We start from the raw sequence: 12,579 nt of genomic DNA on the forward strand, positions 1-12,579 counted from the left end.
GAAAAAGGCAACGAAGAAAGTATTTTGTGACAAAGGTCAGAACTCATGTTACTCTTGATAATTTGTAACACAAAAATATGGTAAAATATCTATTTAGGAGTCTTAGACCTTTCCAACGATGTATCATGATTAGATTAGGATTTATTTGTAATATGGTGAAGTAAACTTAGGTGTCCTACAGAGCGGACAGTGACAGTTAAAGGGTTAAAGGATCATTTTTTCCTAGGCAAAATGATCAAAATGTTCATTGAATTTATTGCATTTAAGAATAATACATAAAAATAACGTGAATAGATAAGAATAGATAGGATATTATTATTATTTTTGGTCAGTCTACACTCAAAATAAACTTCTCATGGTGCCATCAAGGCACACACATCCATCTCTCAGATTTAATCATCCATGTAAACACCAAATCCCACATGGAAACAGTCTTTCTAAGTTGTCTTTAAACAAATAATCAAACAGACTCTTTTGAAGACCATGCATGATGATTCAAGCTACAAGAAAAAGGGAACGACCTTCTCATGCCAGACTAAATATCCTGACTGCAAAGGTCACAAGTCAGTCAGTTAACTAGACAAATAAACAAGTAACAATGAGAGAGGAATACTGACAACTTTTATGCAAATATACAACTCAGTGACAACACAAAAATCAAAGCACTATCCACACTTCCTTTCAGATACTCCCTTGCAATTCTCAGAAAAAAGGAAGGAAAGATGATCTGCAATGCAAAATTATATTATATGTATTCCAGTATATATGGACTTTTACTGTAATGCTATTTTTGTATTAGATGACTGAAACTAACTGCTGCATTTGTAATATGCGTAGTGTATCGCAAATGCAAACACACACATATACACACCAGGGTCAGAAATGAAAAAGGGCTTGTAGCAAAAATGTTACCAAAAATGAACAAAAATGCCCCATAAATTCAAAACAAAGGGAAAAAAAATGACTCCTGCGCAATTCAACAATGTATTACGGCTGTCGGCGATCAAAATTAAATGTAAAAATGAATGGAAAGTGTCAATTCGTGGAATTATATTTAGATTCGCTCACACTGCATCAGATTGCTTTTACATGCTGTTTTGTGCAGCAGTGAGTCTTATAACCAATCAAATGTGTTTCTGTTGAATTTAGGAATGCATTGGCCAATCAGAGGCGCTTAGATTAGTCAGCGCTGAAACGCTGGAGCTGTTGAGTTTGCACGCTTGCAAATTACCTCATCATAGATACAATGTAAATAAAGATTAATTTTCATAGCAACAATGATTATAACACAAGCATAACTTGTACTAGACTTGGCTAATGTTGTGGAGCAACATGTTTGCCTATGAAGCCAGAATGTGAGGGGCAAATATTGCCTTCATTTGATCATTTATTGATCAAATATTGATCATTTCTGAACCTGACACACACACATATGTACATGCACTGTACATATATTGTTCATGTTAGTCAGTAGTTCATCTCTTCTCTGCAGGGTTGATCTCAGTTGGCAGGAAGTGGTAAAGTCACTGATGTCAGAAGAAAAAAAAAAATGAGCGGTTTTCTTTTTTTGAGGTTAAGTGGGACATGTTAAAGTGTTATTTAGATACATAGCGCACCTAGGTGGAAAACACATACACACAGAATTTAATAAGAAATTGTTTTATTTTTTTGCTGTTTTCATTTTTGTTATTATACTATTGCTAAAATAGTATAAAAAAACTGTAATATAAAAATTGAACTGAAATACAGATTTTTTTTTTTAACTTTATGCACATGGGGGTTGACAAAAGATCAGGTTAGCGTGTTTTTTTTTTCAGGCAATATTTAATATATATATATATATATACACACATATATATACATATATATAGATATAGATATTTTTTTAATTTATTTATTTATTTATTTTAGTAATATGGATTGTCAAGGTACGAACTGACTCGAAATTAATCTCGACCTGAGAAATGTTTACTGGCATACACTACCAGTCAAAAGTTGTGGGACAATAAGATTTTTAATTTTTTTTTAAAAATAAGTCTCTTCTGCTCACTAAGCCTGCATTTATTTGATCCAAAGTACAGCAAAACAGTACAATTTTAAAATATTCGTACTATTTAAAATAACTGTTTTCTATATCAATATATTTTAAAATGTAATTTATACCTGTGATCAAAACTACATTTTCAGCTGAAAAAAAAATCTACTCAATTGTTTTCAACATAATAAAATTTTTTTTTTTTTTTTTTTGAGCAACAAATCAGAATATCAGAATGATTTCTGAAGGATCATGTGACTGTGGTCAAATTCAGCTTTAAAACACAGAAAGAAATTACATTTAAAAAAAAAATTCAAATAGAAAACAAGTAAATTGTACTGTTTTTGCTATACTTTGGATCAAATAATTCCAGGCTTGGTAAGCAGAAGGGACTTCTTTAAAAAAAAAAAAAAATCTTGACTGGATATTTACAGCTGACTACATATTTCAGTTACTGTGTGAGGTTTTTGTCGAGTATGAGAACTAAAAAGGATCCATGCAAGCCCCCTTGTGGAAGAATGAGTTTTCTGTTTTTTTTTTGTTCTTTTTTCAACAATGCCTTATTCTGATGAACAGATGTCATGAGAAAAGATTCAGATCTTCAGATTCCCACAACCTCATCAGTCAGCGGTCTTCTAAAGACTCGCCTTTTCATTTCTGCCCCGTGTCCTCACTTAACCTCACATCTTTTTCCTCTGCTGTATGTCTGGTATTTCACACCAGGCCATTAGAGGGCACAGCGATGCCATGACTATCCCACAATGCCACAGACGGGAAAAGGAGGAGCTTAGCAGTCACTGCCAGACTAGAACTTGTCACAATAAAATGCAATGATAGATTACAGTTCAGTTCTGTTTGCAGGAGACACATGCACTATAAATAATGGCAGTATCAGAGACCTGTTACATGCCAGAACTGGACAGAACATCATTTATCTTTTTTGTAATATATTTTAAAAAAAAGAGAAGTGTTTTAAAATTAAAAATAAATGGTCTCCTCTACTATATGTTATAGGGATCAAGTGAATCAGGTTAATGGATAGTAAAAATGTTGACTGGGATGAATATGCCCAATTCAGACAGCAAAGCACAGCAGTTAAATTCACAAAGAGGGGTGACAGGTGGAATACTAAACCACAATAAATCAATTACATAACTAACTGTCAAGCAATCTGCCATGAACTCATTCAGTCTGACAGTCAGCATTTGCACTTGGTGACAAGGTCAATTGGAAAATAAAGAAAAGCTTTCATAACAGCCACAAGAACATGCATAGAAAATACTACAGTTGTCCTTCCTTGTTTGCATGCAAAAAACATGTCTAAATGTATTTACTTTCAAACTATACAATAATCATAAACAATACACTATAAAAAATCATGCATATTAATATTCCAGCTAACAATCTTACGACAATAGCTCAATATTCAAAATGTAAATCAAATTATGACCACTAGATGGCAGCCATAACATAGTTTAAGTGTTTTTTACATTGACCTACTTTTGATATCACACCAGTCCACACATGCCTCCATCCGTAATCAACATACAGAAAAGCGATACGAATGTAAAACAGCCTACAGTGAGAAAAAGCTTTATGCTAAATAAACTAATCTTACATTTAAGGTTATGAATGGCAGATCACTTCTACAGTGGTGATCCCATTTAATGGTACATTTCCTCTTTGCTTTGAGGTCAAATGAGGTGATAACATAGCAACCGACAGTAAGAACATTTCATAGTCCTGCTTGGAAAGCTTCAATCATGTTTTTTTTTAAGTTAAAAAATACTAATTTGGTTAACAAATTAAACCCTCAGTTCTTCTCAATTAAAAGCCCATTGCAAGCTCATAATGTGGAAAATACTCAGGGGACATCAAAGAAACCATTGCAGGTATTTCTCTGCGGTACAACAGGACATCAGTGGCACAGAGGGACTCCGCATAAATATTTCATCCTCTCGTCCATGAATTATGCATATTCTATTACACGCCCACATAATATGATGCTCATGTCAATTTAGAGGTCCATTGCTCTACAGGGTGACGGCTATGAAATCCACCTCTCAGGTGAAATGTGATATACCGTCGGATGCCTCTGCTTCTCCACAGTGGGGCTTGTGGGAATTACTGTTTTACTGGAAAACAGGTTAAGGCAGAGGGTCACTGTGTCTGGAAGCGGAGTGTCAGGGGAGCTGTTGGGGACCGGATAATTAAGTACCGGTCAAACCAGATAAGTCATATTGCAGATTAATTATTTAGAATAATCCATATGATGCACACAGAGATTTATGAATATCAGACATCTGATACTAGATAGGGAGATGTGTGAAATTAAAATACAGCGTACAAATATGATTTGCACCTAGCAATCATATTACAGCGATATACAATACGTGATAAAAAGACATGGCATGTAATACACAAACTCTTCACGTTGGCTCCAACGAATTTAATTTGTAAAAAATGTAAAAACAATATTACCAAAACTTAACGCCTTGAGGTGTTCAAATCAGTTCCAATTTTTCTCGAAATCTGAGTAAACATCAGCATATCTGGGTACAAAAATGTATAAAAGTCCCATATTTCCTGCTAATAAAATATTGCAGACCTGCATTTACAAATACATGGACATGCTAGATATATTCCAGCGGCTTCAACCTCCCCCCATGATGAGGAACAAACACATGACCACTGACATGAAGGCCAACCCCCTTCTGGACCAATCAACACGCTCAGAATTAGCCTTTCAACCAATCAGCTTAACCCCAGGGCCCCGAGGACTGTGTTTTACTGTGATCTTCGTGCCCCATTATTTGAATATATTTGCATACATTGCAACCCCATTGCCTACACGGGAGCCAGCGGCCCATAGGATGTTAGCATTGTCTTTATCTAAAATTAATCAAAAATGGGATATAAGAAAAAGATTTTGTGCTTCATTATTTCAGTATTTGGTAACGCTTTAAAATAGTTTCAAATTAACATTAGGTAATGCATTAGGTACAAAGAACAGCTGTTTTACAGCATCTTCTGCGTAAAATATTTATTGGTAATTCATAATACACTAGCTTGTGTTAATCAACATAACTCGAAATGTGGGAAAAAAAATCATAACACCAAATGCTTTTATGTACCAAACTTAATTATTATGAAGTATTACCCTTTTTATATATGGTATACCCTTTTTATATACCTTGGACCACAAAACCAGTCTCAAGTACCACGGGTATTTTTGAAGCAAAAGCCAAAAATATATTGCATGGGTGAAAATTATCGCTTTTTCTTTTATGTCAAAAATCATTAGGATATTAAGTGAAGATCATGTTCTGTGATATTTTGTAAATTTCCTACCTTAAATATACCTAAACTTAATTTTTGATTATTAATATGCATTGCTAAGAACTTCATTTGAACAACTTTAAAAGCAATTTTCTCAGTATTTAGATTTTTTGTACTCTCTGATTCCAGATATTCATTATATATGTGTGACCCTGGACCACAGAACCAGGCATAAGAGTAAATTTTTTGAAATTGAGATTTATACATCATATCAAAGCTGAATAAATAAGCTTTTAACCATTGATGTATGGTTTGTTAGGATAGGACAATATTTGGCTGAGAGACAATTATTTGAAAATCTTTAGATTTTCTCAATATCTAAATATTGACAAAATCGCCTTTAAAGTTGTCCAAATGAAGTTCTTAGCAATGCATATTACTAACCAAAAAGTAAGTGCTGATATATTTAGCATAGGAAATTTACAAGATATCTTCATGGAACATGATCTTTACTTAATATCCTAATTATTTTTAGCATAAAAGAAAAAAATCAATCATTTTGACCCATGCAATGCATTTTTGTCTATTACTACAAATATACTTGTGCTACTTAAGACAAATGTTGTGGTCCATGGTCTCATTTGACAAACAGCTATGCTTTCACATATTAATTAATGTGCATATTATTTTAAGCAAACAGATAATTTTTGATGGCACCGGCCATATGCTTATCGCTCACATCTTGTAATTTTATCAGTAAACTTTTCAGCATGCATTTCAAGCGAGCCGCCATGAAATCCAAGAGAGGAATTAAAGCCCTTTGTGTTGCCATGGTGCTGGTAGACTGACAGAACAAGAAGCAGGGGAGGGATTTAGGAAGAAGAGGGAGGGTCATGACAGCACGCCGTTCCGCGATTGGCTGAGGCCGTGTCACATGTGACCTTTGGAATGCTAATGCCTATATTCCCCCCCTACTTTCTCTCTCGGTGCTCTGCGGTAAAGCTTACAGCACAAACACAACCCAGAAATGGTGTAGGATAGCAGGAAAGCAGGACGTAATTCAATCCTAGGAAGGAAAGGCAAAGGCAAAGCCAAAGCGTAAGGTAGGCATTATTTATGTGCACGTTGTGAGATTCCTTCCTTCTCGTGGTTCCTAAACAAGGTGGGAAGGAATTGGGGAGAGGGAATGTGTTTGTTTTCTTACTGCATGCTTCCAGACCTGTTTCAAAGCCAGCCAGCCCAGATCTGACAGCTCAAGGAACGAGGGATGTGAGGGCACTGGCCTGGTGTTAGACAATATACACTTTTAAGACAGCAATCCTATTTCGTAAGACAAAACCTGACATTCTCATGTATGAAGATAAGCCTGTGTGCATAACACATTACTTACTTTAGATTAACTCCAAATCCGAAGGATGGTACTAGAAATATTATCAGCCAGGATAAGGAAATTTAAAGGTTCATTTCCTTCATGCCAAGTGTGCATCTGAAAGAGTCGTGTCCGGGGTCAGGGCTGGGTCATTGTGCCCTTGGCATTCCATGTGACCCACATTAGGCCAGATTATATAGAATGGATACCATGTGAATGAGTGCGCCAGACCACAGTGCAATTGGATGATTGTGTGCATGTGCGTACGTTTAAACAGCTCTTCTCTTTAGTACTTCCAAGTTGGTGATTCAGCCAAATAACAACACAGCTGGATTAGAACGAGAAGAGCAAATCATTCCAAACTAGATCCTGTGACAAAAAAAAAAACACAAAAACTTCTGCATCGTATTAAATCCAGATTCCCAAACATGCAAAATTCCATTCTGCCTCATGGAATTATCACACTGCTACTTAGTTCAGGTTGTTTGCCTTTAAAACAAACACAAATGTATTTAGATTACTTCCTTGATAACTTATGGTAGGTGTGTTTTTGTTGTTGCAGTACATGAACCAGTTTCACATGGTGCAAAGCTTCTCGTCCTACTTGTATATTGACATCACTTGCCTCAGCGTTTCCATCCGTCCCTGACAGGACAGTTTTATTTAAAGAGATAGTTCATCTATAAATGAAAATTCTGTCATTAATTACTCACCTTCATGTTGTTCCAAACCTGTAAGACTTTTGTTCATCTTAGGAACAGAAATGAAGATATTTTTGAAGAAATCCAGGAGCTTTTTGACCTTACATAGACAGCAATGCAACTAATACGTTTAAGGTCCAGAAAGGTAGTAAAGACATTGCTAAAATAGTCCATGTGACATCAGTGGTTCAACCGTAATGTTATGAAGCTATGAGAGTACTTTTTGTGTGCAAAAAAAATAAACATAATGATTTATTCAACAATTTCTTCAAAAATATCTTAATTTGTGTTCTGAAGATGAACGAAGGTCTTCCGGGTTTGGAATGACATGAGGGTGAGTAATTAACACTTCTCCCAAGAGACGAGACGAGACGCGAGACTGGGTTCACAAGATTTTTTAACTTTTCTTAAGAAATCCTCAATGATGAAATATATAGGGAAAATAGTCTTTTATTCAACTGAAAAAGACAAAATGCAAAAAAAAAAAAAAATGTAGGTGCATTTTGAACTTTATGAAATTAATCTTGCATTTTAATTAATTCTATGCAGTAATAAACAACATTTAAACAAGAGCTTCACGATTCTGGATAAACTGAGAATCCCAGTTGTTTTTAATAAATTGGAGATCATGGTTCTCTCACGATTCTGGAGAAAAAAAGATTAGAAAACTAAACAAAATAGCGTAATTTACTAGTGGTTCTGACAAAAAGCAAAAAAAAAACATTCAATGAAGGAGTCAGTGTCTCACTTCATTAAGACTTGTTTGACTTACTGAAATCTGAATGAATGAGTCAATGACATACTTTCGTTTTGATCGCTACTGTAGACAATAAGTGTTTATACCCAAACTATAAACTTTTATCCCAGTACTTATATTATTTAAATGTCTGTAACACAGAAATAATCATTAAAATGTGGCTGAAAAGACTGTTTGTGATGCTTTTTCTGCGTTCACATTTACGCCGACCCTCTGATTCATTAAACTGGGCAGTGACAAAACGTGTTTCTCAAGCTCCACTGACATTCGCGATGTGAAACAGTCCTAATAGATATAGCTAAATCGTTGTCATTCAGGAATAAGATCGCGTGGGTGTTTGAATGGAGATCTCAATATTTTAAGGATTAATCAAGCAGCTCTAATGTAAACACTGCAAAATGTTTTGCAAGGATATCATCACGAGATCTCGTGAGACCAGTTGCCACGAGATCTCGTCACATCCCTAATGACAGATTTGTCATTTTTGGGTGAACTATCCTTTCATTTACGGTGCATTTGTGCAATGACTTTCTACAGTACATGAATGATATTACATGTACATGTTTGCAATGGTGAGAAATTGCACTTTTAGTTATATAAAAAAAAAAAAGTAAATGTTGCTCCAGGCAGCTCTTTTTAAAAGTCCTACTTTAGATGCCAGCATTCATACCTTTGAATTCAAATTGTCTTGCCAAAAAAGTAGTTTGTGGAAAAACTGCACTTTTTTCAGCCAATGATTTTGGGTGGGTGTTTGTACAATCAGCCTGGGTTATTTCTGTATAACATTTGTTGTCTTCAATGTTTCATCAATGAAATGTTGAAATCTGAGAGCTGTCTGACCCTGCATATTAGACAGCAATGCAACTGATACTTTCAAGGCCCTGAAAGGTAGTAAGAACATCATTAAAATAGTCCATGTGACATCAGTGGTTCAACTGTAATTTTATGAAGCTACAGGAATACTTTTTGGTACTCTTATGAACGACTGCCACAGACTGCCACGGCATTTTTTTTTTTCCTTGTGCAGAAAAAGTATTCTTGTAGCTTCATAAAACTGAGGTTGAACCACTGATGTTACATGCACTATTTTAACAATGTCCTTACTACTATTGGGCCTTGAACATGTCAGTTGCAATGCTGTCTATGCAGGGTCAGAAAGCTCTTGGATTTCATCCAAAAATATCTCAGTTTGTGTCCTGAAGAGAACAAAGGTCTTACAGGTTTGGAACGACATGAGGGTGAGTAATTAATGACAGAATTTTCATTTTTGGATGAACTATCCCTTTAAGTTCTGATTAGATGTTGAGACTAAAATCAGTGTGCAAAATTATAAAATTACATTTATAGATTCAAAGCAATGAATTTAAAGGAGAAGTTCACTTCCTGAACAAAAATTTACAGATAGTTTACTCACGCCCTTGTCATCAAAGATGTCCATGTCTTTCTCTCTTCAGTCGTAAAGAAATTATGTTTTTTGAGGAAAACATTTCTAAACAATTTCTCTCCATATAGTGAATTTCTATAGTGCCAACAAGTTTTAACTTCCAAAATGCAGTTTAAATGCAGCTTCAAATGGCTCTAAACAATCCCAGCCGAGGAAGAAGGGTCTTATCTAGCAAAACGATCGGTTATTTTCTTAAAAAAAATGACAATTTATATACTTTCTAACCCTTAAATGCTCGTCTTGTCTAGCTCTGCGTGAACTCTGTGTATTCCGGTTCATGACACTTTTTTTGTTAAGGGTGTTTGATCTTTGCATGTTCACTTTGTAAACACTGGGTCAGTACTTCTGCAGCGATGTAGAATGATTTTGAAGTTAAGGGAGAAAATGAGATAGGAGTTTTTCGACATAACCTAACTGTCTTGAGTTCACACAGAGCTAGACAAGACAGGCATTTGAGGTTAAAAGGTTTATAAATTGTCAATTTTTTTAGTAAAATAACCGATCATTTCACTAGATAAGACACTTCTTCCTCGGCTGGAATCATTTAGAGCCCTTTAGAGCTGCATTTAAACTACATTTTGGAAGTTCAAACTCAGGGCACCATAGACGTCCACTATATGGAGACAAATCCTGAAATATTTTCCTCAAAAACATAATTTCTTTACGACTGAAGAAAGAAAGACATGAACATCTCGTATGACAAGGGGGTGAGTAAATTATCTGTACATTTTTGTTCTGAAAGTGAACCTCTCCTTTAAAGCTACTTTGCCATGCAAAACTCACCACTATGATGATAGCATGTTTGTAACCATTTCTAGGCTTTTAGGTGGATTTATACTGGTTTTGTTCTCTTTATACTGGTTCTGGTCTCTATTCTGGCTTCAGTTCTTTAATTGATTTTTGTGTCTGACAGATGTAAATCATTAGTCAGACTGTTTAGAAAATGAACAGCAATGCTCTCTTCAATAAAACCTATGATTGGAGGCATCATTCCTGTCCATAACACAACTAACATGAGTAATAACAGTGATGCTTGTCTTCTCAAATACAGTCTGTGTGAAAGAATCTGTCTGCCGGCCCATCCACCCATACTTTAATCCAGAAGCTTTTTCTCAAGCTGTCTGTTAAAGTGCTTTTATTAAATAAACCATCTTCCCTCCTTTGTGCAGTGACCCAGAATTCTTGTGAGTGGGACTGAAGGTTAATTGCACTGGGAGCCTGATTGTGTGCGCTTACTCTAACGTGCCGATTACTTGAAGGAATTAGGGCTTCGAGTGCCTCAGTTTCAACCCGGAGTCACAGACGGATCCCTCAGTGAGTGTGCATATAAACGTGTGTTTACCCGGCTAAAATTGTGGGTTTGCACAATCCCCGTAGATATCGTTGCTCAGCTTAATTAAAGAAGTCGAAATGTAACTTATGTACTCCCGGATTCACTGACAAGTCTAGGTGTCCACATAATGTTCACCGTGTGCTGCATTACTGATATGTTCATGTCTACATTCTCCAGGCTAGCCATAGAGGTGGTCTGCTTTGTAGCATTGTGACACTGAAGACAACAAATGTTATACGGAAAGAACACGGGCTGATTTTTCAAACACTTTTTACAGAGTTTACAACACAAAGGGTGTAGTTTTTCCACAAACTACTTTTTTTGGCAAGACATTCTGAATTCAAAGGTATGAATGCTGGCATCTAAAGCAGGACTTTTTCAAAAAAGCTGCCGGGAGCAGCATTTACTTATTTTTGTAACTAAAAGTGCAATTTCTCACCACTGCATGCATGTACATGTAACATCATTCAATTACTGTAGAAAGCATTGCACAAATGCACCATAATTAAAGGGGTAGTTCACCCAAAAATGACAAATCTGTCATTAATTACTCACCCTCATGTCATTCCAAACCTGGAAGCCCTTTGTTGATCCTCAGAACACAAATAAAAAAAAAATAAAATAAAGATTTAAATAAACATAAAATAAAATAAAGATAAAAAATAAAGATAAAAAAAATATATATATATATAAAACAAAATAAAATAAAAGCTATTTTTATAAATACATAAAATATAAGCATAAATTAAAAATATAAAAATAATGTAAAATTCAACAATATAATCTAATAGTATAAAACAAAAATTAAAAAGCTACTTAAGTATTAAAAAATAAAAATGCAAAGTATATAAATATAAACAAATAAAATAAATGAAAAATAAAACCATTATAAAATATAATAAAATAAGCATAAATTAAAAATATAATCTAATAAAATAGTACACACTCAAAAAATAAAAAAGTCAAAATACAAAGTATATAAATAGAAATATTATAAACAAATAAAATAAAAATAAAATAAGCATCAATTTAAAATAAAAAAATACATTTCAATAAAAATATATTCCAATAAAATTGTATGAAATAAAAATATTAAAAAACTTTATTAAAACATAAAAATATAGAAGTATATAAATACATATAAATATAAACAAATGAATACAAATAAATAAATAAATATAAAAAATATGAAATTCAATAAAAATATAGCCTAATTTAAAAAAAAAATCGAAATACAAGTATATAAATTCTAAACAAATAAAATGATTCTAAAATATAATACGCATCAATTTAAATAGAAAAATACTATAAAGTGCTATAAAAATATAATCAAATAAAATTTTATAAAATAAAATATTTAAAAAAGCTTTTATAAATGTATAAAAATATTAAAATGAAAATACAAAGTATATAAATATAAACAAAATTAAATTAAAAATAAAACTCTTACTAAAAAATTATGAAATTATGAAGCACAAATTAAATAAAAAATACAATTATTATAAAATATAAGCATAAATTAAAAATACTAAAAATTCAATAAAAATATAAATCTAATAAGATAGTATAAAAAAATAATTAAAAAGCTTCTGTTATGAATATATAAAAAATATATAAAAAATGAAAGTACAAATAAAGATAGAACTACTATAAAATATAAT

The 12,579-nt window shown here is 33.5% G+C and overlaps 1 protein-coding gene across 1 annotated transcript in view; it reads left to right on the forward strand.

The window, feature by feature from the left end:
- Nucleotides 1-6,307: 6,307 nt before the first annotated feature.
- The window catches only part of phc2b (polyhomeotic homolog 2b (Drosophila)), a 32,531-nt gene continuing 26,259 nt past the window's right edge, over nucleotides 6,308-12,579 (forward strand). Inside the window, exon 1 of the mRNA XM_051113236.1 lies at nucleotides 6,308-6,417. The gene's annotated coding sequence lies outside the window, so the exon portion shown is untranslated. The remainder of the gene's footprint in view (nucleotides 6,418-12,579) is intronic.

The sequence above is a fragment of the Labeo rohita genome, chromosome 6, assembly GCF_022985175.1.
Source record: "Labeo rohita strain BAU-BD-2019 chromosome 6, IGBB_LRoh.1.0, whole genome shotgun sequence".
Lineage (NCBI taxonomy): Eukaryota > Metazoa > Chordata > Actinopteri > Cypriniformes > Cyprinidae > Labeo > Labeo rohita.